This window comes from Schistocerca serialis, unplaced genomic scaffold (genome assembly GCF_023864345.2).
Source record: "Schistocerca serialis cubense isolate TAMUIC-IGC-003099 unplaced genomic scaffold, iqSchSeri2.2 HiC_scaffold_1211, whole genome shotgun sequence".
Taxonomy (NCBI): domain Eukaryota; kingdom Metazoa; phylum Arthropoda; class Insecta; order Orthoptera; family Acrididae; genus Schistocerca; species Schistocerca serialis.
In genome coordinates, this window is record NW_026047416.1 from 75,001 (window position 1) to 80,000 (window position 5,000).

Genomic DNA, 5,000 nt, shown 5'->3' on the forward strand with positions numbered 1-5,000 from the left:
CGAATGCCCCCGCCTGTCCCTATTAATCATTACCTCGGGTTCCGAAAACCAACAAAATAGAACCGAGGTCCTATTCCATTATTCCATGCACACAGTATTCAGGCGGGCTTGCCTGCTTTAAGCACTCTAATTTGTTCAAAGTAAACGTGCCGGCCCACCGAGACACTCAATAAAGAGCACCCTGGTAGGATTTCAACGGGGTCCGCCTCGGGACGCACGAGCACGCACGAGGCGGTCGCACGCCTTCGGCTCGCCCCACCGGCAGGACGTCCCACGATACATGCCAGTTAAACACCGACGGGCGGTGAACCAACAGCGTGGGACACAAATCCAACTACGAGCTTTTTAACCGCAACAACTTTAATATACGCTATTGGAGCTGGAATTACCGCGGCTGCTGGCACCAGACTTGCCCTCCAATAGATACTCGTTAAAGGATTTAAAGTGTACTCATTCCGATTACGGGGCCTCGGATGAGTCCCGTATCGTTATTTTTCGTCACTACCTCCCCGTGCCGGGAGTGGGTAATTTGCGCGCCTGCTGCCTTCCTTGGATGTGGTAGCCGTTTCTCAGGCTCCCTCTCCGGAATCGAACCCTGATTCCCCGTTACCCGTTACAACCATGGTAGGCGCAGAACCTACCATCGACAGTTGATAAGGCAGACATTTGAAAGATGCGTCGCCGGTACGAGGACCGTGCGATCAGCCCAAAGTTATTCAGAGTCACCAAGGCAAACGGACCGGACGAGCCGACCGATTGGTTTTGATCTAATAAAAGCGTCCCTTCCATCTCTGGTCGGGACTCTGTTTGCATGTATTAGCTCTAGAATTACCACAGTTATCCAAGTAACGTGGGTACGATCTAAGGAACCATAACTGATTTAATGAGCCATTCGCGGTTTCACCTTAATGCGGCTTGTACTGAGACATGCATGGCTTAATCTTTGAGACAAGCATATGACTACTGGCAGGATCAACCAGGGAGCTGCGTCAACTAGAGCTGAGCAGCCGGCCGCCCGGGAGTGTGTCCCGGGGGCCCGCGCGAACACGCAAGCGTCCGCTCAATTATTCTGCAAACAGGAGGAGGCTGAGCTCCCCTGCACAACACACCTCGAAACCCTCTCAGGTCCCGGCGGCGCGCAGCGCCGTCCTAAGTACTTGGTCGGGTTCGAGAGAGGCGCAATCGCCCGGAGTTAGGCGAGTAGACGCTTTAGGTGCGACCACCCGTGCTCCCAACTGAGCTTGCCGCTGCCGACAGAGGCCCGGGAGCGTGCTGTCGTGGCATTGCCGGCGGGAGACAACACGCGCCACCTACGGTGACCGGCAGCTCCAACGCCAGCGCCACAGAAGGACAAAAGCCCCACTTGGGTGCCGAAGCGAACTCTCCCAGCACAGCGCACGCGCCAACACGTCCGCACAGCTGCGATACAAACCACCTGCGAGAACCGCTGGGGCGACCGAGCAGCAGACGGCGTCGCGGCGCCGAGCGCCGGGCGGCGGCGCATCCTCAGCGCACACAGTCCTCAATCGCACCAGCACACTGCAGATGGCCACCGCGCTTCGCACCGGGCCCGCGAGGACCTGCTTTGGCCGCAAGGCGCCGCGAGCAGGGGGCGCCGGCGCGCAGCTGCGCCGCCTGCCGCGTCCGTCGGCCGGCGCGCCTGCCACTGGCCGCCCCCACCAGCCGGCTGTAGCGCGTGCGCCCACGCACCGCGCTGCCAGCACGCCGGGCGGCCCCCCCTCACCGGCCGGGGACGGTCCCACCCAGCCACCGCCGCGTATCGCCTCACACCCAGATCCCCTTTCACGTTCGTGGGCATGGTGGGTCCCCTTTCACGTTCGTGGGCATGGTGGGTATCCCTGAAACAACCGGTTAATAGCTCGACCGATCGTCGCCAACACTGATTCACCTCTAGCGAGAACAACCGCACCACAACGGGTTACCTGTTGTTCATTTGCGTAACGTCACCAGCAAACGTAGACGTCCATCGCCATTTGCAACGAGTATTGCATGCCTGTGTCAGGTGTCACAACACACTACGTCTGCCCACATAGACGCAACAACATGTGCACGCCTCGAGAACACGTGGAAGGTAGCCCCCGTACGTATGCGGTGTCCATTGCGCGAACGACTGTCAGCCGGCCTCTGCAGGATGTCGCAGATGTGGAACGCGGTGCAACATGCTATCACGGTGTGTGAGAAGAGACGACTACGTCCGAATACACGCTCCACTACATCAACAGACTGCTCATGCTGATCGCCATCCAGGGCGTCCGTTCCTCCCACACGTCTGAATGGCGTACCACACTGCAATCCAGCTCTTATAGGGAGACGACACGTAGCTGCGTGCACAATATTTGGACTGTATGGTCTGCCGTTGCTAGGCGCAGTCGTCGTACGGTCACACATGTGCCACGATGTATCATTCAGTACATACGGACCAATGTGCAGTACAGTTTGTGGGTTTTGCGTACATCGGCGGACAGGTGACAGGCCGTACCACAACGTAGGCTGAGTACGTCGGCATGCGAAGGGCATTGAACATGCAAACTTCTCAACGACCAGCTTGCGAAGGCAGGGGGGAAGGGGGGGGGGGCATGTACGTCCTGCTGCTATCCACATTACAGTGTATAGCAGGAGCATGTGGAAAGTCAGCAACACCTGCAAGGTGTTTAACATGACGCGATACACAGGGGACCGGGCAGTGCGAATAGCGAACTATATTGCGAGGGTTGCGGTTAGGCAACACTACACTAATTTAACGAGTTGCATAACAATTACAGAGCAGGTTCAGCGACAACGTGCGTCAGGTTAAGGCGCAATATAGGTTAGGTTAAGGCACAACATGGGTTACGTTAAAGCACAAATTAGGTTACGTTAAAGCACAAATTAGGTTACGTTAAAGCACAAATTAGGTTACGTTAAAGCACAAATTAGGTTACGTTAAAGCACAAATTAGGTTACGTTAAAGCACAAATTAGGTTACGTTAAAGCACAAATTAGGTTACGTTAAAGCACAAATTAGGTTACGTTAAAGCACAAATTAGGTTACGTTAAAGCACAAATTAGGTTACGTTAAAGCACAAATTAGGTTACGTTAAAGCACAAATTAGGTTACGTTAAAGCACAAATTGGGTTACGTTAAGGCACAACATGGGTTACGTTAAGGCACAACATGGGTTACGTTAAGGCACAACATGGGTTACGTTAAGGCACAACATGGGTTACGTTAAGGCACAACATGGGTTACGTTAAGGCACAACATGGGTTACGTTAAGGCACAACATGGGTTACGTTAAGGCACAACATGGGTTACGTTAAGGCACAACATGGGTTACGTTAAGGCACAACATGGGTTACGTTAAGGCACAACATGGGTTACGTTGAGGCACAACATGGGTTACGTTGAGGCACAACATGGGTTACGTTGAGGCACAACATGGGTTACGTTAAGGCACAACATGGGTTACGTTAAGGCACAACATGGGTTACGTTGAGGCACAACATGGGTTACGTTGAGGCACAACATGGGTTACGTTGAGGCACAACATGGGTTACGTTGAGGCACAACATGGGTTACGTTGAGGCACAACATGGGTTACGTTGAGGCACAACATGGGTTACGTTGAGGCACAACATGGGTTACGTTGAGGCACAACATGGGTTACGTTGAGGCACAACATGGGTTACGTTGAGGCACAACATGGGTTACGTTGAGGCACAACATGGGTTACGTTGAGGCACAACATGGGTTACGTTGAGGCACAACATGGGTTACGTTGAGGCACAACATGGGTTACGTTGAGGCACAACATGGGTTACGTTGAGGCACAAATTAGGTTACGTTGAGGCACAAATTAGGTTACGTTGAGGCACAAATTAGGTTACGTTGAGGCACAAATTAGGTTAGGTTAAGGTACAATATGGGTTAGGTTAAGGTACAATATGGGTTAGGTTAAGGTACAATATGGGTTAGGTTAAGGTACAATATGGGTTAGGTTAAGGTACAATATGGGTTAGGTTAAGGCACAACATGGGTTAGGTTAAGGCACAACATGGGTTAGGTTAAGGCACAACATGGGTTAGGTTAAGGCACAACATGGGTTAGGTTAAGGCACAACATGGGTTAGGTTAAGGCACAACATGGGTTAGGTTAAGGCACAACATGGGTTAGGTTAAGGCACAACATGGGTTAGGTTAAGGCACAACATGGGTTAGGTTAAGGCACAACATGGGTTAGGTTAAGGCACAACATAGGTTAGGTTAAGGCACAACATAGGTTAGGTTAAGGCACAACATAGGTTAGGTTAAGGCACAACATAGGTTAGGTTAAGGCACAACATAGGTTAGGTTAAGGCACAACATAGGTTAGGTTAGGGCACAACGTAGGTTAGGTTAAGGCACAACATAGGTTAGGTTAAGGCACAACGTAGGTTAGGTTAAGGCACAACATAGGTTAGGTTAAGGCACAACATATGTTAGGTTAAGGCACAACATAGGTTAGGTTAAGGCACAACATAGGTTAGGTTAAGGCACAACATAGGTTAGGTTAAGGCACAACATAGGTTAGGTTAAGGCACAACATAGGTTAGGTTAAGGCACAACATAGGTTAGGTTAAGGCACAACATAGGTTAGGTTAAGGCACAACATAGGTTAGGTTAAGGTACAACGTAGGTTAGGTTAAGGTACAACGTAGGTTAGGTTAAGGTACAACGTAGGTTAAGGTACAACGTAGGTTAGGTTAAGGCGCAATGTAGGTTAGGTTAAGGTACGATATAGCTGAGGTTAAGGTACAATATCGCTTAGGTTAAGGTACACATTGTTGTAGGGAAAGGTGTATTTGGGGGGGGGGGGGCGGCAGGTTCGTTGATAGTGATTATCGTAAGTGCATGCCTGCGGGATCATCCGATTTGTCACGTCAGGATGCACTTGTGGCTCATGACAGGCGGCGCTCCGATTCCAAGGTTATGGCAGATGTGTGTCTTTCATTCCTGCCATT

At 51.5% G+C, this 5,000-nt stretch overlaps 1 non-coding gene across 1 annotated transcript in view; it reads right to left on the reverse strand.

Annotated features, from left to right (window-relative positions):
- LOC126435545 (small subunit ribosomal RNA) overlaps positions 1 to 983 on the reverse strand; it is a 1,909-nt gene extending 926 nt beyond the window's left edge. Inside the window, exon 1 of the ribosomal RNA XR_007580020.1 lies at positions 1 to 983. This exon is cut by the window's left edge and continues 926 nt beyond it. This is a non-coding gene — a ribosomal RNA (small subunit ribosomal RNA).
- Between the last annotated feature and the right edge of the window lie 4,017 nt (positions 984 to 5,000).